Source organism: Mauremys reevesii, linkage group 9, assembly GCF_016161935.1.
Source record: "Mauremys reevesii isolate NIE-2019 linkage group 9, ASM1616193v1, whole genome shotgun sequence".
Taxonomy (NCBI): domain Eukaryota; kingdom Metazoa; phylum Chordata; order Testudines; family Geoemydidae; genus Mauremys; species Mauremys reevesii.
In genome coordinates, this window is record NC_052631.1 from 77,953,599 (window position 1) to 77,976,948 (window position 23,350).

General features: G+C 45.6%; 1 long non-coding RNA gene across 1 annotated transcript in view; it reads left to right on the forward strand.

The window, feature by feature from the left end:
- Positions 1 to 18,696: 18,696 nt before the first annotated feature.
- LOC120372345 overlaps positions 18,697 to 23,350 on the forward strand; it is a 36,087-nt gene continuing 31,433 nt past the window's right edge. The window contains exon 1 of the long non-coding RNA XR_005584909.1: positions 18,697 to 18,814. This is a non-coding gene — a long non-coding RNA (uncharacterized LOC120372345). The remainder of the gene's footprint in view (positions 18,815 to 23,350) is intronic.

A 23,350-nucleotide genomic window follows, 5' to 3' on the forward strand; every position in this document is an offset into this window, starting at 1 on the left:
ACTCACCTCCCTGGCTACTGGCGCCTGGACACTGAAAAGGCGCCCTCATGAACTGAAGGGGATAAAAGGAACCTTTCAACTTGCGCAACCCTGGAGTGAGGTGGTGCACTCGGGAGGAGGCCTCTGGAAAGGGTGCGGAAACTCTCACGATAGAAGCGAGCCTAAGATCAGCCTGTGTAGTTATGAGAGCTTGCTGTGTGCCTGTGAGCTCTGAAGTGCTGGGCTGCTTGAGAGCAAGGGCTTTGGCTGCTTGGGAGGTTGCCAGAGGTGTGCTGAGATCATATGAGCCAGGCCAAGCAGACAGAGAGAGAATAGAGCAGAAAGCGAAGCCAGCGCGAGGTTCGGGGTAAAGCGAGTTTCCCAAGAGAGCAGAGTAGAGCCTGATGTGAAGGGGGACTTTTTTTCCCAAGGACGCTCCAAAAAAACTTAACATGTTTGGACAAGTTTTCTAAAAAACTAAGGACATTTTTTAATATTTAATAAAAATGTTTTTGCATGTTTTTTCTGCATGTTGTGTGTTTGCACATGCAGCTGGAAGTGGTGGTTTGCCGGGGGTGCCGGCAGGGTGAGGGGCTACCATGACGGCTGGGGGTTTGGGGGGCGTGGGGCTGTGGGTGGGGGGGGGGGTGAGGTGTGGGTGAGGGGTGAGGGGGGGGGGGTGAGGGGTGGGGAGGGGGCCTTGCCCACCGGGGATGCCGGGAGGATCCAGGAGCCTGCAGAAGCCTGCCCTGCCTTGGATCTGGGGATTCTGCACAGGAACAGACCCACACCCTGCACAAGCATACAACAAGCATACACCATGCAGTCTGTGTGTGCCTCCACACTGTGTGTGCAGCCTCTGTGTGACCTGTGCCTGTGTGCTGTGCAGTGCTGCAGCACACTGGTGCCCTGCAGTTGCAATTGGACAGAACATCTGACCCCCCACAATGACACAACAACAGAAACAAACAAAACAACACTGAAAAAAAACAATAGGAAATGACAACTTACAATAATAACTTGGAGTAATAATAATTGATGCTGCTGTGGGTGGGGGAACAAAAGTTGATGTGTTGAAGGAGTTTGTACACAGACATCGGACGACAGAGTTCTCGACAGTTGTCTCGGGTTTGCCTCCGCGTTGCGGTGTGCAGGGACAGTTCTGTGACTTTACCTCTCCTGGTTGGCACTTTTGGGACAGGGGCTGCCACTTGGGGGCGTTGCAGGGCGACTCTTGACAGTTGTGGGCGGTCCCGCTTGCTCCTGCCATTGCTTCTCTCATGCTGAGCTTCTCCGTGGAACTCCGCTTCCTCGCTCAGGCTCTCCGTTTGCTCGCCTGCCTGCCGCCTGCTCTTCTCGCCGCCTCTGCTGCTCCTGTGTGTGCTGAGCTGCCCCTCCCTCTCCTGTGCTGTCTGGCCTGCCTCTGCTCTGCCTTCGCCGTCTGTCTCTTGTCTGATTCCCTCCTGGGCTTGTCTCGGTCTGGGAGGTCTTGTCGCGGGTGTCAGGAGGGAGCGGTGTCAGTCGATGGGATGGCGATGGTGGGGGGAAAAAGCAGGGAAGTGTGATGCAAAAGTAAGCGTGACAACAAACACAGTAGAATCAAGTCTCAAACAGAGAACTGACAACTAACCAAGTAACTAAGACGAGGAGAGAAAAGATTCTGAAGGAGATCTCGAACACGTCCGAGATTTCGATGGGCGCACAAGCGCAGGGTCTACAGCAGACTGCTGCTGCACAGCTGTGCTCCTGCATGCAAGCCTTGTGCAGCAAGTGCTGCTCACAAAGTAGTTCTGAGCTTTTATGCTTGCAAGTGCTGAAAGGTGAGTGCTGTGCGGCATCTCCTGCTGGATGCGATGAGGAAAGCAACCAGGATCATTCTCATGAGGGTCATTCCATGCTGCAAAGCAAAAGCTTATGCAGGAGCAAACTCTTACAGCGCAAAACTTGTTATAGCGTAAGTAATTCTTAAAAGTAAAAAAATACCATGCACACTAGCAACACTACACTAATTCAATTAATAAACAAGTACACTACTTTAACACAACAGTACAGCAGCACTAACAGCACACTAAACCACGAGAGCAGATGCACAGCACAGGAGAGAGAGAAGAGATGCCACGACAGAGCCTGAGGAGAGAGAGCAGACCCCCACGCAGCGATGCTAGGCAGCGATGGTCCCTCAGTACCCAAACGATGCACTGGCCTGAAGATGGCTCTGCTGAGGAAGAGTGTAAGACTCTCACCCACCCAAGCAACTCTCCAAGCACCCCTCTCCCTGCTGCTTTCTTGCTTTTTTCTGCTTCTCCTTTTCTGCTATTTTTCCATTCCTATATTTTTTCTATATATGTGTTATATATATGTATTTATTTTTTTTATATATATTTATTTTTTTATATTATTTCTATTTTTATAATTATATATATTTCTGTTTTTGTTTAAATAATTGTGCTGAGCACTCCCCCCTGATTCCGAGTCCTGGAGGGAAAGTCCGTTTAACGGGCGGGAGCTGGTAGGGGTGATCTCTGTGAGGTGGGTTGGAGAGATCCTGGCTGGGAGGGCGTTCGCCCATCTCGATGTCGCCTCCGCCCGTCCTCAAAACCTGGTGGGGGGAGTCATCGGGAGAACTGGTGGGGACACACGGCACTGTCCGCAGAGTCCGCAGAGTCTGGGCTGGCACTGGGGGTGGGGACTGAGCATGCGCATGCAGGGCCGCCACATGGCAGCCATGTCTGGGGGTGTCTGGGTTGGCCTTCTCTGCCGCACTTTGTCTGGATTTTCTTGATACCCCGCTTTTTTGGTTCACATCTCATCGCGCCGTCTTCGTTTCCCTCTGTGCTCATGGCTTCAGCACAGTTTTCTCCTCCACACACTTTTCGCGAGCCACTGAGCGCTTGGAGCGCAGTTCATTTCCGCTCGCCTCGCCCCACACAAAGATCAGACTCTGGGGAGTCCATGCTGGCTGGCATTCACTATCTTGCGCCCGACTCCTCCTCTGAAGAGCTCTTCATCGCTGCAGCACAGCCAGGAGCTCGCCCGATGCGCAACCAATGTCAGAATTCAAACCGCGCCAAACCGCTTCAATTATGAAAAAAGATTCGCAAGATTTCGGTGTCTGGCTGTGTGGAGGGCAGCTCTCTGCTGTCCAGAGCGCCAACAGAGTGGAGAGAGAGCGATTGACACCCTAGCTGCCCGCTACTGCGCATCCACACCAACCCCACCCGAGCTAGCCAAGCCGACTTAGCACGCACTCCTCTCCTGGGTTTGGAGGGTGAGACTATTACTCAAAGTTACTCGAGCCGTTCCATTAATGGGTGTCCTGGTGTTACGAGCCTTAGACATCTGATACAAAAACATACATAGGGCTATAGGCAAAGTGCTTAAGGCATGCAGCAAATCAGAGAGTAGTAGAGGGTTTTGTAAGTAGAGGGGATGAATTTGAGGTCAGAATCCTTGTCAGTGACAGGCCAGAGTCAGCTTTGATAGCAGTCATGGCATGTGTTTCCTGAAGGAGTTGAAAGGGCTTTCGTCAGCTGGGAGGATAGGTTTGGCATTTGTCACAGCAGGGGATGCGATGTGAAAAAGGCTGTTAGTTGTGTGGGGCAAAGTGCTTGTCACTGGGATACCAAAGCCCTCTGTGGGCCTCAATAGCATGGTGCTTGTCACTACATGTGAAGGACATGAAAATAAGCTGTGATCCAATCTGAAGACTATTGAGGCAGATGAAAGATCTAGAGAGAGCCTGGGACATGGGGAGAGGAGGGAAGCTAATAGTCTGTTAGACATGGGACTGAGAAATACCAGCTGTTTTACTAGTAAAGGCACAAAGTCTCTTCCATTATAAAATAGCCATGTGAAATCATGGATAAGGACATGTGGTGGTGTTGCAAACTATGGTACAGTGTAATGGTAATTCATAAACACCAACCCCGGTTAAGCTGGAGCTGTGGTTGACAGTATATATCTGGATGCTGTAGAAATAATAGCATTGTTGGACTCAAAAAAAAAAGAACCATTAGAATGTGAAGGAAATTCTCAGCTTTCAATTATTTAAATGTCAAATGTTATCCTTTTTCTTTGGAGAAAGCCCTTGAACATGTAAAGCAGGGGTTCTCAAACTGGGGGTTGGGATCCCTCAGGGGGTTGCAAGGTTACTACATGGGGGGTCATGAGCTATCAGCTGCTACCCCAGACCCCACTTTGCACCCAATATTTATAATGGTGTTAAATATATTAAAAAGTGTTTTTAATTTATAAGAGGGGTTACACTCAGAGGCTTGCTATGTGAAAGGGGTCACCAGTACAAAAGTTTGAGACTCACTGATGTAAACTAATATAAACAGCCCACCTGGGTTAACAGATAAAAACCTTTCACTGCAGCTACAGTTGAAGAGAGATTTAACCCTAGCCACAACTATGCAGAGAGCAAAGCAGTCATAGAATCATAGAATCTCAGGGTTGGAAGGGACCTCAGGAGGTCATCTAGTCCAACCCCCAGTCTGAGCTGGTGAAACAGTAAAACCTATAGAGCAGCTTGAAAAACCTGAAACTAGCTTAGAAACTGTAAACAGACACTTGAGTGTTAAAGGTCATTATCACAAAACCCCTGAGGCAAAGAGAGCGAACTCCCAGGCTAAGAGGGATATATTTCAGCCTACGTGCACAAATTGTGGAAAAAGTCATATCCCAAGAGATGAGGCATGGTACTGCCAGAGTCATACAGTGTACTATATGCTGGAACATGGATATTTTTTCAGCTGTTTGCTGCACCAAAGCGGTCAGGGCATTGACTTACAGATAATCAAGAAACATTTTTTCTGGGGTCTATCACTTGTGATGACATAGAGCCTGCCTGGAGCATGAAACTGAATATTTGCGGCAAGACAATTGACTCAGGAGCTGGTGTCACAGTCATCTCAGAAGGGACTTACAATCCTCTTCAACCCCTCCCAGAGCTGAAGTCACCTGACCTAGGTCTGACTAGCCCTGCAGGTATTAAATTGCACGGGCCAGTTCACCACAGAAACAACTTGCAAAGACAAAAGCTTTACATTCAGAGCGTGTGATCAAAGACAAATGACTTTCTCAGCTGTAGTGTGGCAGCCATGATGAGCCTACTGAGAAAGGTGGAAAAACGTGATGGAGAATTTGCTGATATTGGACTTTTGAAAGGAGATCCAGTACAAATCAATGTAAGAGACAATGCCAAATCATCCAGTGTATAAACACCCCTACCAGACAGACTTTGGAAGAGTCTCGCTACAGATTTATGCAAATTGAGATGACATCATTACCTGGTCATTGTGGACTATTTTTCCAGGTATATAGAAATAATGTACCTGAAAGATATAATGTTTGAGTGTTATCCAGAAACTGAAGTGCATTTTTGCTCACTTTGATATTCCAGAACAACTAGTGATGGACAATGGACCATAATTCACTGCAGCAGAATTTTGTTCATATTACTAGCAGCTCACATTACCCACAAGCAAAAAGAGAGGCTGAGAGCTGTACATGTGCAAGAAAATCCTAAAAAAAGGAAGATCCATTCCTTGCTCTTGTGAGTTACAGATGCACACCAGTAACAGCTACTGGGTATAGTCCTGCACAACTTCTGATGGGAAGACACATCAGAATTACTATTCCAACTTTGAAAAAGAATCTTGATCCTAAGTGGCCAGACATGAAGAAAGTAGCCAAATTGGATAAAAAGGCAGAAAGAGCCTATGAACATTACTGCAATGGACAACAGTCGGAGAGCTGTCAGGTCTAGAACCTGGTGACCATGTTTGTATCAAACTGGATGGAGGAAAAAGGACGGACAACTCCATCTGTCGTAAAGAAAAGGAATTCAGTGCCCAGATCCTATGTGGTTGAGACCACCAGTGGAGAGTTCAACAGAACCTGTCAACACTGTTCCTCAGACAGAACAATCAACAATGCAAACTCTACAGATGGCGGATGCAGAACACACAGAATATGACCCAGAGATTCCAAACTGACCACAGCCAGCCATTGCAACTAATGGGCAGCCCAGATGACCAAGTTGTTATGTGCTCAGGTTGTGTAATTAGAAAACCAGCACAATTCAGACTGATACATGCTGAACTTCAGAGGCAGTGTGATAGCATAGATGTTGTAAATGGGAAGAATGTAGAACACATAGGGGGAGATTAAATGGAATGCTAAACTGCAATATATGGTTTAGCCACTAGGTGGCATTGTGTAAAATACCTTATTTAACCTAACCTGAGCCATACCAGGCAACAGGATTGAAGGATCTGATGATGAATACATCTGCTGTGTTTAAGCAAGCACTGTAGCCAGTGGTACAGAGGGAACATAACAGTGGGTTGGAGGGCTTGTGGGGTTTTCTGTGGCTGGTACTTGCCAGTTTTAGCATAATTGTATCTCTGACTCCCTTTGTAGACCAGCTCAAAGGATGCCTTCTTGGGTCTTGGTCCTATAGCCATCACCTCTCTCTAGGCAGGGACCCAAATCCTTCTCCCCCCAGACAAGGTTTTAAGTTTTCAGCCCCCCTGCAATTCACTGTGATTACCCCAGCAGGTCTGGCCTCAGCTCAGTACCTGCAGTTTCACTGTCTCAAGGGCTAAAGCAGTGGTTTACAAGAGATCACACAGCCTTACACAGAGCACAGTACATTTATTTTAGGACAAAAGCATTAAAGAGAAAACATCATAAAACAACAAAGGGTCCAAATGCATACTTAAGTTTATCAGAGCTCCATCATCTTTCCTGTGGAGACCCTTGCATGTTCCAGTCCTTCAAATCCTTCAGCATGTTTTTTTCCCTTGGTTAAAGATTCGTGTCAGTTTGCTGAATCAAAATCAGGGGCTCATCAGTCAGTTCAGGCTGACCCTTTATACCCCCAATCTCTTTCTTTCCTTCCTGAGCCTCTTGAACATGCTCTGAACCTGTATATCAGATTCACTCTAGAGGGTGGGCCTTCTCTGGAGTTGTCTGCCTATTCCAGACAGTAATTACACACACACACACACACACACACACAGAGCCCAATTTTAACTCCTGGATGGAGCTTCGTGAACCCTCCTTGACCAACCTGCATACAATCTCTGGCTCACTGATGCAGCTAAAATGATGCAATAGGCTCAAGACATGGCTGGTTATCATCTCTGTCACAGTATTTTGTATGAGTTTTTGTTTTTGTCTGTTTTACCGAGAACCATACAAAACAACATTGTTCCCTTAAAAGGAAATAGGCCAAGTTGAGTCCTGGTTCAAGTGGATGGAATTTTGTTGTTCTTTAATTGCCAGCAGTGTGTTCAGTCCTATGGGAGCCCCAAAATTTCAGACAGTCCTCGCTTGAAGAATTTGTACTTACTAAATTCAGTAGAGCTGGATCAGGCCCTAAAAGAAGGACAAGAAAGGATTAATTTGGGAAATTCTGAGGCAGGAATACTAGGTGTTTGGGGGGTTGGGAGGGAGGCTGAGATTTGTTTGGTTTTGATTAGTACTGTAATTCATAACTTGTGGGCATCCTGAAGCAGTGAGCCTTTCAGAGGGACTGAAAGAGGAAAGGGTGGTCATAGCTTGGTTAACCAGAATTGGGAAAGTTTTCTAGTCATACGCACAGCCTGGATAAGGCATGGAGGCGGAAGTGTAAGAAGAAAATGAATAGGAACCATTGGACAATTGGCAGTACCTGGCAATATAAACACAATGGGAATAGGCTGTCATCACACTCACTATGATTTCTAATGGTGGGGTCCCATGTAAACCAAGGGCTGGCTGAAGTATTTCAGTGTGCAGCATACAAGGGTAATTTCTTACTGGGTTTTTTTGTGTGTGTTGTTGACATGCCTCGAGGCACGAGCCAGCACCAGGACTCCAATGTGCTGAGCACTGTATAAACACATAGCAAGTATTCCTGTCCTGAAAAGCTTACAATCTAAATAGACAAACCAGACAAAGGGTGTAAAAAAGGGATCCAACATACAAGCAGGAGATTGGAAGTTGTGGCACAGAGAGATTAAATGATGTGTCCAAGGCCAGACAGGAAGTCTGTGGCAGAGCCAGAAATAGGATCCAGGCTTTCTGTGTTCCAGTCCAGTCCCTTTACTACAAAACCATTCTTACTCCAAACATATTGTAGCAGTGACACTCTGAGAAGGTAGAGGGCTGTATGCAGATTGAATGTAGCTGAAAGGAATAATGGGGTATGTGATTAACTGAATTTGGTGAGGATTGAATATTGTTTAAAATATAAGGTGGATTCTATATAGAATGTTCTCCCTTTCTCTGGAGTTCCATGATTATCTGTATGTCAAGCATAAAACTTTGTTTATTATACAGTACACAGCTGTCATTGTCTACGTGTTTAGTGGTAGATACATATGCATCCTCTTTTCTTTCCACCTCCCCCGCAACTTTTATCTGCCTTCTCTTTTAATAACAAAATACAAATATTTTAAGCACACAATAGACGTAGTTCCTTAAACAAAAAGTGCATTATAGCTCAAAGATAAGAGACCGGAAATGCAGCATTTCTTGAAAATATATTATACAATCACAACTGAATCACAGTTCCTTTTCTTTCTTCTTTCTCAGTTGCTGTATGTCAGAAATGTAGGTTTAGGGGTTATGGGCCAAATTCCTCTCCAGTGTAAATTCACTGACCAGTTGTTCAGTAGACCTGAGAGGGCTGATTGTGGATTCACCAAAGTCTCACTCAGGAGTAACTCCATTGAAGTCAACATGATGCAAATGGTATAAATAAAAGAGTACCTGGACTAATATGCCTCAGCCATACAAAAAGGAAGTGAAAAAAGGAACTTCTTGAACACTGTTTTGAGATAGTTGCTGAAATAGAAATATATTTGCAGTACTTATAAGCAGCTGCCAAGTTGTGCGACATTCTTAAAAGCAAAGACTTTTTTATAGAATTCTTGTAATTAGTGGTATTTGCTTGCAGATTTTGAAAAGTATATTTATGCAGAGCCAACAGCATGATGGGTGCTTTCCAGATCAAAATGAAGGCAGGCCCTTATCCTGAAGAGTTTCCATTATAAACAGATGTATAGATGAGGAACAGGAAGAGGAAGCAACAAATGCAAGTGACCAGGCAGTGATATTTTTTAAGCATATGTCTTGTTAATTCCATAATTGTTTCTTAACGTTTGGAAAAGAGTAGGATTAATAGGCCTTGTGCAGGAAGTTAGTGGGCCTGGCAATCTGGGTGGGACTTTTAATGAAAAAAAAATTGTTTTAATTGTTTCCTCTAAGCTTATGAAAATGTTTTAATTTTAAGGCTAATTGAAATGGACTAACATCAAGAAATTGAACTGTGCACCAGCACTGGGTGGACCTGTATTAAATAGTGTCACAGTAGATGACAGCCTTTGCCCTTGCAAACTGAAGCCCAGCATCACAGAGATCTGAAGACTAGGCAGTGGCATTTTCAAGCAATAAAATAGCAAGCGATGTCAGTCTCTCGTCGGCTATCATCAATCAAAGATATGTTTTAATAAGCCTGAGCGTCAAAAAACTGTGCTCACCACTCAGACTGTGACTGGTAGCGTGAGCAGAATCCTCAAAGCTATTCGCACATTAGGAAAAGTGTCCTTCAGCTCTGCATCATGAATGACTGGAAGAGCTTGGAGTGCTTCCTGTGCTGCAGAATGTAACGGATGTTGTCCAATTTGACATAGAGATCTTTATCATTGACATCCAAACATTCCCCATTTGTCAGCATCCGGTGAAGGTCCATACAATTGTTCAGGAGTGTTTTCCTGTCCGCCAGCAGCTTACTAAGGTTATACAAAAAAACCCAGGTCTTTTCGCAGTGTGTCATATGTCCAAACCTTTCTTCGACGGCACTTGAGCAGTGTCAAGGGGCGAGCAAAAAAACTCCTTGAATTTTTCTTCCAAGCTTTCTATCACCTCATCTCTGCCCTCATAACCAAACCATCTCTTCTTCCAATGGATACAAGTTCCCTTGAAGACAGGCTCAACTCCTAAGTTTTCTGCCATTTCTTTGGCAGCAACGTTCTATTTTCCTCTTTGTCACTAACAACAAAAACTGTACTCTGAGTCCGGTGCCCCCCAAGCCTGGCATGCCAGGTGGTCGTCTGGGTCACCTGCCCCTAAATCCAGCCCTGCTTACACACTGAGGGGGAAGAAGATGGAGCTGTAGCACAAAAAGTAACCAAAAGGAGGGTTTAGGATGATGTAACCTCCTTTGGTTGGATTGAGCTCATAGAACTTAACTCTATAGTGATCCACTGCCACTCCTGCAAATATAACATGCAGTATTTAGTTTGCATGATATTATCCAAAACATGCACCTGTAGCATGAGAGATATAGAGAACAGGAATTGCAAAAATAACTTGTGCATCATCAGTCTCCCAAAGGAGATGAAGTGATAGAAATCAGGCCAACTTACTCAATGGCTGTGCTGAAAGACAAGACCTGCAAAAGTGAGAGAAGACACGGGCTCCACGACCTGGAGACGCCAAGTAGCTCCATGGGATCATAACAAGCCTTCCCAATGTGCCAGATAAAACTGAAGTGCTGGAAGTGATCCCAAAAATTAATAATTTTTCCTAGACCAAGAAGTGTTTTTTTATTTTTCAAAGTTGATTTTGTACAAATCTGAACTGACAATTACCATGTTCCTTTAACTCTCAATTTCCGGGCACTTGCTAGTTTATTGTGTGAGACACAACCTTAGCTGGGAGACTTCCTGTAATTAACTATAGCGGTAGAACATCTTATATTTATAAAGGTTGTGCCAATAAAAGCATAAGCTCAGTCAACACAATCTAGGGTTCAGCATCATTTTAGACTGAAATATAAGGTAGAGATTCAGTACTGATGGTCCAGAAATGGTCTCACATATTAAGCTCCTTTTGTTTTCTTCCGGTTTCATATACAGATTGCAAAGCTCATAGCTAAAATTATTTGTTCCCTATTAAATCATCATATAGCTAACAGCTGTCCAATTGAATTGGAGATATATAGCGATGAACCATTTTAATTCATGTTTGTTCCACTCAGTTCCCACAATCTGTACCCATAGACACAGACTTCTCTGCCACATCCAGACCCCAAACCACAAAACAGATTGTCACTTATGCCCCCTCTACACAGCAAAATTTGTTATGTCAGGAACTGTTATAACGAGAGCTGGATGAGAAAAGGGACATTTTTGTAGGGAAAAAAATTAAATCTTTTTTTATCAGTTCTTGTTCTAGCACAATCATCCAATGTACAACCAAAGATAGTTTGGCCTGATGTGCATAAGCAAGGCCAAGCTGAGTTACAGTACATTAGGTGGAAAGGAATTAAAATGTTATATCAATTTTGTAGGCATGATAGATTCGTCTGTGTACATAGGCCCTTGCACCTCACTTTAGTCTAACTCCTCTCAGGCCATATCCTTTGGCCCATGTAAAAGCTGCAGAAGGGCCCTGTTCATAACAGAAGTGGTTTGGTTCTACTACACAGAGCCAAAACCAGCATCCACATCCTCTCTGCACCATAAAGTTATGGTACATAGCCCAGGTCTACACTAGCCGGAGGGGTCGGCCTAAGATATGTATCCTAGGTCGACTTACCTGTCCGTGAGGACGGCGGCGAGTCGACCACTGCCGCTCCCCCGTCGATTCTGCTTCTGCCTCTCGCGAGCTGGAGTTCCGGAGTCAACAGGGAGCGCGATCAGGGAGCACGATAAATCGACCCCCAATAGATCGATCACTACCCGCCCCAGTTTGCAGAAGGTTTGAGGGAGAATTATTACTACTCATATCCACCAGCCAAACTCCTTTGCAGAGAGGGAACATAGCAAAGGTCAAGGGTATTGCAAAATCCTTCCTCCCTGCCTCCAGTTCTTACTGACTTCACTTGTATGCCGTCTGTTTACTTGGGCTATACACTAGAGAGAAGACTAAGATCTTAGAGGGGGAGACACACTAATGTCCCACTAAAGACTGTCAGACAGCGCTTTCCAAATACCCAAGAGAGAGTGTCACTTTCACTATCTCAACATAAAGTTGGACCTTATTATGAAGCAGTAAAGTTACAACAGGTAATCTATAGTGAAAAGATCTTACCCCTATAACTGCAACAGTACATGTGCATTGAACAATAATGCTGCTGCCTAGCTGGAATCTTGAGCTCCAGAGTAAAAAATAAGAATTAATACAGTTTCAGTGTTGCCTTTCTAAGATCACGTCACTTGTTGTCTATGCTGACAGCGCTTTTCCCTGAGGAATGGAGTGGCTCAGGGAGTCAGCATTGCCTGGTCTTTTCAAGAAAAGTAAGGCCAATTTTCCTTAGTGTTCATAGGCCATATACAGCCATTACTCCTTAATGTTTTAGCAATGCTAAAGTTATTGTAGCCCCCGAAAGGTAGTGGTCTCCCTGGTTGTTGCTCCTCAAATACTCTGACACCTTTCCTTTGGGACCAATGGGCCCTGGGCTCCTGATAACTGGTACATCCACTCTGTGGCTGTGTATACCAATAATTTATCCCAGAGGTCACAGGGATGTTAATCAACTAAGATAGTAAATTAAACCCACACAAGAATAATAAGCATTCATTTCCTAGAACAGGGAATGGGGTAACTAAGGAAGGGGAGGGGAAGAGGAGAAAGACTTAGGGATGGTGACTAAACAGATCAGACATGCGTGTGCAGCTGTCAGTGGTGATGGCCACCACCTTGTGTGAAATCCTAGTTCGAGGAGCCTGGGTCAGTCCTTGGCCTGAGCTGTAGTGACTTAAATCAAATCAACAAAAGATGGAGTCAATAAACATAACATTGAGTCAACAAGCCCTTGCCCTCCAGGGCTTTCGTCTCCAGCTCCCCATCCATGTACTCCAGAAGGTTCCAAGTCTCCCAGAGACAACCTGGTGCTAGTTCCCCTGGCCATCTGGCAACAAGCTGTTGCTCCTTTGAAGTCCCAAGCTCTTCTGTCTCCTCATCATCTGTGTCTCATTCTTTATACTCAGGCTTGTTGTCATCAGCTACAGAAGCTGAGGATGTCTCTTTTCAGAGCTGACATTTCTCACAGCTGAGCCCACTTGAGGGTGGTTGCTGTGTACAGACAGGGAGGGTTCTTAACCCCTTCTTACCTGTGTTTTGTGGAGGAGATGTAGACCACTTCACAGCAATTAACATCAAAGTCAATAGACCTAGAGCTTGCAGGTCCGAGTGGAGAATTTGGTTTAATTGGAGGCAGAAATGCTGAGGAAGGATGGTCCAGTGTTTAGAGCAGTAGGCTGGGATGTGAAGAACCTCTTTTCTATTCTCTGCTGAGCCACAGACTTCCTATGTGACCATAGTCAAGTCACTTAGTCTCTGTGTGCCTCAATACACTGTCTTCATTGATGACTAGGATACAGGAGTAGAGAGTATGCTAATAAAACTTGAGGATGATCCCAAGCTGGGAGGGACTGCTATCACCTTGAAGGTCAGGATTAGAATTCAAAATGACCTTCACAAACTGGAGAATTGGTCAGAAATCAACACGATGAAAGTCAATAAAGACAAGTGCAAAGTACTACACTTAGGAAAGAAAAATCAAATGCACAAATACTCAGTGGGGAATGACTGGATCAGTGATAGTACTGCTGAAAAGGATCCGGGTTACAGTGAATATGAGTCCAACAATATGATGCAGTTGCGAAAAAGGCTAATATCATTCTGGGGTGTATTAACCAGAGTGTTGTATGTAAGACAGTACTCTGCACCGGTGAGGCCTCAGTTGGAGTGCTGCATCCTGTTCTGGCCACCACACTTTAGGAAAGATATAGACAATTTGGACAGAGTCCAGAGGAGAACAGTAGAAACGATAAAAAGTTTAGAAAACCTGACCTATGAGGAAAGGAAGACTGAGGGGGGAATTGATACCTGTCTTCAAATATGTTAAGGGATAGCTGTTATAAAGTGGATGGTGATCAATTTTTCTCCATCCACTGAAGGCAATAGGCCTAATCTGCAGCAAGGGAGTTTTAGGTTAGATATTAGGAAAAACTTTCCAACTAAGTTATTAAGCTCTGGAACAGGCTTCTGAGGGAGGCTATGGAAGCCCCATCACTGGCATTTTTAAAAAGAGATTGGACAAACACTTGTCAGGGATGCTCTGGGTTTACTTGGTCCTGGCTGCACAGGGGGCTGGACTTGATGACCTACTGAAGTCCTGTCCAGCCCTACATTTCTACGATTTGTAAATAGGGGCAATATTTCTCCGCCTCAAAGGGATGTTGTATAGATAAATATGTTACAAAGAATGACGTGGTCAGATGCTATGGCAGGGGTGGGAAAACTATGGCCCACGGACCGGATCCAACCAGCCAGCTGTTTTAATCTGGCCCTCAAGCTCCCGCTAGGGAGCAGGATCTGGGGCTTGCCCAGCTCCAGCCGGGGAGCAGGGTAGAGGGCTGCTCCATGCAGCTCCCGGAAGCAGCGGCATGGCATCCCTCTGGCTCCTTTGCATAGGGGCAGCCAGGGGGTGCTGCTGTGCACACTGCCTCCACCCCAAGCACCAGCCCAGCATCTCCCATTGGCCAGGAACTGCAGCCAATGGGAGCTGCAGGGGTGGTGTCTGCAGACGGGGTGGCGTGCACAACCGCCTGGCCATACCTCCATGTAGGAGCCAAAGAAGGGACATGCTGCTGCTTCCAGGAGCCGCTTAAGATAAGTGCCTGCACTCCTGAGCCTCTCCCCATGCCCCTTGGTCCCAGCCCAGAGCAACCTCCCACACCCCAAACCTCTCATCCCCAGCCCGCACCCCCAGCCGGAGCCCTCACCCGCCATGCCCCAAACCCTTATGCCAGCCCTGATCCCCCTCCTGCCCTCTGAACATCTCTGTCCTGGCCCAGAACACCCTCCTGCATCCCAAACCCCTTATCCTCAGCCCCACCCCAGAGCCCGCACCCCCAGCTAGAGCCTGCACCCCTTTCTGCACCCCAACCCCCTGCCCCAGCCCTGATCCCCCTCCCACCCTCCAAACCCCTCGGTCCCAGCCCAGAGCACTCTCCTACACCCCAAACGCCTCATCTCCAGAGCCCTCCCCCAGCCGGAGCCCTCACACCCCCCACCCCCTGACGTACCTCCCTCCCACACCCTGAACTCCTCATTTCTGGCCCCACCCCAGATCCCACACCCCCAACCAGAGCCCTCACCCCTGCACCCCAACCCCAGTTCTGTGAGCATTCATGGCCTGCCATACTATTTCTGTTCCCAGATGTGGCCCTCGGGTCAAAAATTTTCCCACCCCTGTGCCATGATAATGAGGGCTGTACAAATACCAAAACAGTCCTAAAGATTATATTGGGCCATAGGCATGGGAACTAAGGGTGCGGGGGGTGCTGCAGCATCCCCAGGTTTTGTGCACGGTCCCGGCCGCCAACCCCTTGCCCAGGGTCCCAGTGCTGCTGGCTCAGTGGCTGGGGCTCTGCTCCTGGCCCTCCGCCAGAGTCCAGGCTGGCCTTTGCTCCCAACCCCCCGCCCCATGCCTGGGACTCTGCTCCCAGCCCTGCACCCCAGGGTCCCAGCTGCAGAGCCCTGGACTCCACTCCTGGCCCCGCACCCGGGACGCCACTCCCAGTTCCAGCTGTGGTCCCAGCCTCAGCCCCCTTACCCCTGCCCGCATCCCCCCAACCCCCCTGGAGCCATGGCTCGGTCCTGGTCCCACCTCTGGGGAGAGGGGGCACGGATGGGGATACAGGGGGTATGAAGTAAAAAGTTTGGGGACCACTGGCTTTCAGGCCCCTCACACATACACACTGTAAAAAGTGTTCCAGCACCACTGACTCGGGCTGCAAATTAGACATTCTTTTGCAAATGACATGGGCACACAAATGGGCTACACAATTCTAGATTACATACACAGAGGCATCAGCAATCAGGGAAGTAATAGTCCCATTCTATACGTTTCCTGGGCAAAAACACCTAGAATGTTGTATTAAATTCTGAACACAACATTACCATACTTTCACAGAGTTTAAGGCCAGAAGGGACCATTAGATCACCTAATCTGACCACCTGTATATCATAGTATATCATATCTCCCAGTGATTCCTGTATTGAGCCCATTAACTTATGCTTGGCTAAAGCATATCTTCCAGAAAGGCAGCCAGTCGTGATCTGAAGACTTTAAGAGATGGAGAATTCCGCCACTTCCTTTGGTACTTCATTCTAATGGTTAATCACCCTCACTGTTAGAAATTTGTGCCTGATTTCTAATTTGTATTTGTCTGGCTTTGGCTTCCAGCTATTGGTTCTTGTTCTGCCTTTCTCTGCTAGATTAAAGATCCCTTTAGTACCCTGTATTTTCTCCTCTCCAGGATACTTATACACTGTGACCAAGTCACCTCTCAATCATCTTTTTGATAAACTAAACAGATTGAGCTCTTGAAGTCTCACACTGAGGCATTTTTTCCAGCCCTCAAATCATTTTGGGGACTTCTCTCTGCACCCTCTCCAACTTTCCAACATCCGTTATAAATGTGGCTATCAGAACTCTACTCAATATTCTAATATCTCACCAACGCCCTACAAAGAGGTAAAATCACTTCCCTGTTCTCACTGACTGGTCCCCTGAAGGATGTTGACAAATTGAAGGGAGTTCAAGTGAAGAGTAACAAACATATCAGAGGGCTGGAGTGATGTAATTAGATGGAAGTATTATGGCTCCAGTTCAGCAAAACATTTAAGCATGTCCTTGGTTATAAATACATTCACAAGTCAATCCCCATCTAACAAAGCACTTAGGTTACGGTTAAACATATTTAGTTGCTTTGCTGCTTCAGGCAACAAGAGCCACATAAATGGAACTTGACTAAGAAATGCCTATAGAGGGAAGGGAAAATAACAGGTGACAAATAATTGGAGGTTGTTAACAACAGCAATGGAGAGTAATCCAATTCATGTGATACATGAAGTTAGAACTAGTGGTAATGGAATGACATTAAGAAAAGGACAATTGAGGCTGAACATCAGGAAGAACTTCCCAACAGCAAGATGTTTCAGGCTGGGGAAGAATTTCCCATAGTAAGTAGCAGCCCTATTTCAAATGGAATATCCATGGTTTATAGGGTCTTTAAAAGGGCTGCTGACTGTTTTGATGGCAGCAGATGCAACCTTAGGAAACATCCCAAAGTCTCAATTTTGCTAATGCTTCCCATTTTAAAATTTTGCTCTCCAGAACCAGAGCAATTGTCCCCATAAATCTCTTTATCGTTATGCTGTACTGACAGGCTGCGATCGGCAATGTATTTAGCCTTCTAAACCTAAACAAAAATTAGTCTTGCAAAGTCCTGTACTGCCTGTGGTTTGGCATGTTGCTAATAAGCTGACACTGCTCATTTAGGTCTATATTTGCATCTGGCCTGAGGAAGTGGGCTAGGCACTGGAGACACACAGAGAGATACTTCCCCTGAGGCCATGGAGCAGTGGTAGAGTCATTCTGCAGGTGCTGCTTCAGCCATTATGCTGCAGAGACCACCTCCCCCCTAATATTTCTCCTCTGTGAAAGAATAGGTGGACCTACATATAATCTCCAGCAAATTCTCCAGATCCAACCTCCTTTTGCCTGGCCCCCACTTACCTCCTGCATGGTGGTGCACAAAGAGCCATCACAGGGCTGAGAATCACAAAAGAAAGTTAGCTAATACCCATTCCTAGTTTAGTGCATTTCCTTCTTTTTAACCATGATGGCTTGTTTCTCATCCACCCTTTGTCCTATATCTGTTATCTGCCTATGAATACTTTTGCATTCTTTTGAGTTTTAAAAGCACCAGAGAAAACACTTATCAGCAAACAGGTTATGTTCTGTCATGGGAAAAGAATGTCCACTGTATGTTAAACGTCAAAAGTGGAGTGTTAAGTGGTAAAATATAATTAAGGAGATAGGAACAGCAATTCCTAGGACGGACAGCATATGAATTCTGGTTGACAAGAAATTGTAAAGAGACCAGGTGGGCGAGGTAATATCTTTTATTGGACCAACTTCTGTTGGTGAGAGAGACAAGCTTTGACGCTTACAGATTTGAAGAAGAGCTCTGTGTAAGCTCAAAAGCTTGTCCCTTTCACCAACAGAAGTTGGTGCAATAAAAGATATCACCTCATCCACCTTGTCTCTCTAATTCTCCAGGACCAACACAGCTACAACATCACAGCAAATGAGAAATTGTAAGTTATATAAAACTATGGAAGTCCCTGATTATCTATCCTTTTGCAGTGGATCCAATCTAGCTTAAATACAGTGATTAGTGAAAGAATTGCTCAATGAAAATGTAGATTGGTGTACGTTGCCAAAGTTACATGGGGTTTGTAAAGACGTCACTCTGTGGTCACAGAGACTTTGTGGTTGACAAGTGTATCATGTATGTAGACCATACGTACAACAGCAGTGATAGGACTCAGAAGGACTTTCCGCTCCAAAACCATAGACAATTTACTAATTGAGCTAAAAGAGAGTGGTTAGTTAACCCGTGTTCATCATATTATAGCTTACACTGTCAGTAGGCCAGTGCCTAGAATGTGATATGATCACATGTACTTGAGCAGATCCTCTATTCTCTCCAACCAAGGGCACTAATGCACACTTGTCATGATATCACAGATTGTAGCCAACAGCCTCCTATTACAGTCAAAGGAAGTCCTGTGGCTAAAATGCTGTGCAGCATTTACAATTTTGCTCCTGTTTATACACTTTTTTTTTCTGTGACAAGGTCCTGTATTGCTGCTTCTGGAGACTGAAGCCTTCTGTCCACAGAAGAGATACATCACAGACTGCAGCAGTCCAAGCTTCCCCAATCTGCTCTCTGTGTGCTTCAACCCTGACCTGGAGGTAAGAAGGAAGCTCATTTTCTATGTCCACTTCCTTCTGGTTTCTCTGCCAACAAGGATGCCATTTATGATGAAGGTTTGTTGTTATGGATACCTGTCTACTTTCAATTGCATTGACATCACCTGTTCATTTCATATAAGGCGCTGAACAGCCATCAGGTAGTAGCAACTATCAATCACCACCGACCTGATCTTGTCTGCAGGGCAAAGTGTGCGAGAATGGTGCGATTTGTAAAGCACTCTAACATGTTGCACTGTTGCATACAACGTTAACATGGGCAAAGTACCTTTTAGAGCAGTGATACTCAGACTGTGGCTTGTGAGCTGCAAGTGGCTCTTTAACGTGTCTCCTGCGGTTCTTTGCAGCACAGGATATTGAAACACAGTGTGATTTAATTATTAACTAATCGAAGTTATTAACCAATCGGGATGCTTTTATTATGTTATTAACCAATTAAGTTATGAACTTGCTCAAGTTATTAACTTATTTGTTGTGAGAATAACTTATAATATATATAAACTAAATATTTCCTGGTCATACTGTTTAAATATGTAAATGGAATGTACAATATGTAAATGTAAATATAGTAAATGAAACAATGAATTCACACTTCGGTGGCACTTTTGGGTAATGTTGATCACTAATTTGGCTCCTGCTGAACCACTGAGGTCTGGGTGTCACTGTTTTAGAGTATGTCTGCACTGCAATAACAGATCCTTGGCACAGCCCTGGCTGACACCCGTCATCTGCCTCAGCCTCATGGGGCTCAGGCTGCAGGGCTATAAATTGCAATGTAGATATTTGGGCTGGAGCCTGGAATCTGAGACCCTGGGTGGAGGGAGACGGGTGCTGGAACAATTTGCATAGTGGGGGTGCTGAGAGCCATTGAACCAAACTGTAAACCCTGTATATGATGGAAACCACTTCAAGCCAGGGGGTGGGGAAGCACCCCCAGCACTCCTACTTCCAGCACCTATGGAGGGAGGGTCTCAGAGTCCAGGCTTCAGCCTCAGCTCGAGCATCTGCACTGCTATTTTTAGTCCTGCAGCCCAAATGCTGCAAACCCAAGTCAGCTGACCCAGAATCTGAGACTCAATGCCATTGGGTTTTTTATCGCAGTGTAGACGTACCCTTAGAGTGTGTCAGCAGGGTCTACACAGGGCACATTAGTGCACTTTACAAATCACACCCATCTAGTGTGCTTTGCCAGTGCTGTGTAGACAACAACTGGCTTTCAACTGGTGACCTAGTGGTGAAGAGTTCTCCACCCGCTCTCTGTCCTTTGAGCCATCCTGTCCCCTAGCTGTTTTAACTCCTTGGTCCTTGAGCAGACCACTTCCCTGTAGATACACCTAAAGGACAGGCTTTTAAACTGTTATGCATGCACCCAGAAAGACCACCTTTCCAGTGCAGAAGTGCATCAAGCACTCCAGAAGAAAATTTCTATTTCTATATATGCTGATTCAGCACAGCTGGGGACATGCAGCAGCAGGCCTTTGTTTTTGATTATGAAAGACTATTATGCTCCATATTGTGTTCAGGTGGGCCTGGTGCAAGTTCCTGTGTAAGGAAAAATCCTTAAATTTGAAGCAATTGTGTTGTAATGTTCAATATTTCCTGTTTTGAAGCTGTAAAAAGAACATGCGATATAATCAACTTCCAATTCTTCAAATCCTACAAAGACTCATCATGTATAAGTAGTTGCTCCGTATAAAGAATCTGAGTCAAAAAAAACAATAACCACATCCTAAGTATTGGCAGCTTTTTGAAAACTTTTCAGGGCATCAGATAGCAGCCGTCACAGGCTAAAGAGCAGCCTGTTTTACCATTAAAAGGCCTGACCCAGATCCCAAGGATATCTTCATTCTGCACCTCATTGAAAGCCCACTGAAATCAGCAGAAAAGCTTTGTTAGGCTTAGGCATAGGCCCTTCATGAGAACTGCATTTCAGATTCATTTTCTAAATCAAATTGTACAAGCCGTATAGCTGATAGAAGAAGACATAATGCTCTGAAGCAGACAATCACACGCTGAAGGCAAAGAGAGAGAAAGAAAGAACCAAAGAAAGGTCTCCATTGGTTTACAAGCAATATGTTCTACTGGATTTCACATGTAGGTGTTTCAATACATTAACCACTGAGGGCCTGTTGTCCTATTGATATTCTGGCTATAAGACTAGCTAGGGCTAGGGCTCAAGCATGCAAACCCTCCAGTTATTTGTAAAACCACCCTGCAACATCCTTCCGCTCCTGTTAATCAAAGATCTTAGCTTGAAGCAGAGATACAAGGTAGATACCGGTAGCTAAGAAAGCACCTTCGGTATAAAACAGATACTGGAAGTCAGCATATTTGAATCTCACATTTAAATAAACAGCATACTTAGAGGTGTTATTGGTCACCATGTTTTTTTTACCTTTGAAAGGAAAAAATAAAAATTAAACTAATGAAATATTAAGGTTGAGAGTTTAAATGCACAAAACATAAGAAATTCAAAGTTATCATTCCCACAAGGTTTATAACCCACCCATTTTATATATTTGTTTTTATCACAGAGCTAGATTATGAAACTATAACTTTGAATGCTCTGACTTTTGCACATTATAATTCAGGGATGGGCAAACTTTTTGGCCTGAGGACCACATCTGGGAATAGAAATTGTATGGCGGGCCATGAATGCTCACAAACTTGGGGTTGGGTGCAGGAGGGGGTGCGGGCTCTGGGGTGGGGCCAGAAATGAGGAGTTCATGGTGTAGGAGGTGGCTCCAGGCTGGGGCAGCGGAGTAGGGTACAGGGAGATTGAGGGCTCCGGCTACGGGTGTGGGCTTTGGGGTGGGGCTGGGGATGAGGAGTTTGGGGTGTAGGAGGGCTGGGACTGAGGGGTTCAGAGGGTGGGAGGAGGATCAGGGCTGGGGTAGGGGGTTGGGGCATAGGGAGAGGCTCAGGGGTGCAGACTCAGGGCAGTGCTTACCTCAAGCGGCTCCCAGAAGCAGCAGCATGTCCCTTCTCTAGCTCCTATGTGAAGGCGCGGCCAAGTGGCTCTGCACACTGCCCCGTCTGCAGGCACCGCCCCTGCAGTTTCCATTGGCTGCGGTTCCCAACATGCAGAGCAGAGGCCCCTGGCTGCCTCTACGCATAGGAGCCAGAGTGGGGCCTGCCGCTGCTTCCAGGAGCTGTGTGGAGCAGCCCCCGATCCTGCCCTCCAGCTGGAGCACGTGAGCAGGGCAAGCCTCAGACCCCGCTCCCCAGTGACAGCTCAAGGGCTGGATTAAAATAGCTGGTAGGCCATAGTTTGCCCAGCCCTGTTTTAATTCATAACCACATCATTGTCTTAACTTACTTTCCTATTTAGTTCCGTAGAAAGATTGAATGCTTATTCATCAATGCTCTATTATTTCTAAATGCCACCATTATATATATACACACATATATGTGTCAATTCACCCAAACTTGTCAAAGACAAGTGCTCCACTCCCACTGCTTCCTGGAAGTCACTTGGTACTGGGTTTAGTCCAAGTGCAAAGTTTCCAGGAATTAAAGCATTGGTTGCCACAAGTGCCCTCCTGAAGTATTTTGCTTTAGACAACCCTGTTAATCTCACCATCAATGCACAGTCATAGAGTTACACACACGTGGTCTAGCCAGACTCTTGATTTTCCTCCTTCCCAGCCCTACCCAGTCTGAACAACCTACTACTTGCCCTACATTCTTTCCCTAGGCCTCTCTCTTCTCTGGCCAGCCATCCTCAAAACAAAAACCTCTACTTTTTGCTGCTGGCACCTTGGTCTCTAGTATGACCTTCTCAGTGCTGCTCACCCACCTGGTCCACAGTCCTAGAGTCCTCTACAAGGCAGCCTGGTATTGTATTCAGTACACCTGTCAAGCACTCCCGAACATTTACCTTGGTTAGTCCTAGAGAATGTGCTGCAGTGCATACAGAAACTGCATGTTTTCTTTCTAAGCACTGCTTGGGGCAGGATACTTTCCAGCCCCAAATGGGTTCTCCCGCAAACCCAGAACAGCCAGTATACCCCATCACACCTCTTCTTCATGTATTCTTTTAAACAAACCTGGATACTTCCATGTCTCTGCTTTCCCAATGTCTAACAAGGGTAGGGCTATAGATGGAAATAAACTAGTGTAGGCTCAACCTGAATAAGATGAAGTGATGTTAACAGGCAGGAAAAACAACTAGATTGGAATAAGCAGGGGTGTGAGTGCCCTTTCCATTGGAATGGTACTGTGTGCTAACCTTTCCCAGTTGAGTATGCAGTCTTGAGTCGATCTATTACTGTTCCTGAGTTACAAGGTAACATCTGTGGCAAATAGTGCCATTTGCATTATCAGTTTGGCTAGGGGCTATTCCTGCCTGGTGTAAATCTCAGCACATAGTTATAATTACATGGCTTTGGTTTCAAGTCTAGAGTACTACAGTGCACTCTCTGGGAACATCTTTGAAAAACACCTGGAAGTTTTAGCAAGCAAAGAATGCACCATTTCTTGAGTGATGGAAGCCATTGTGTGCACATAACACCAGCG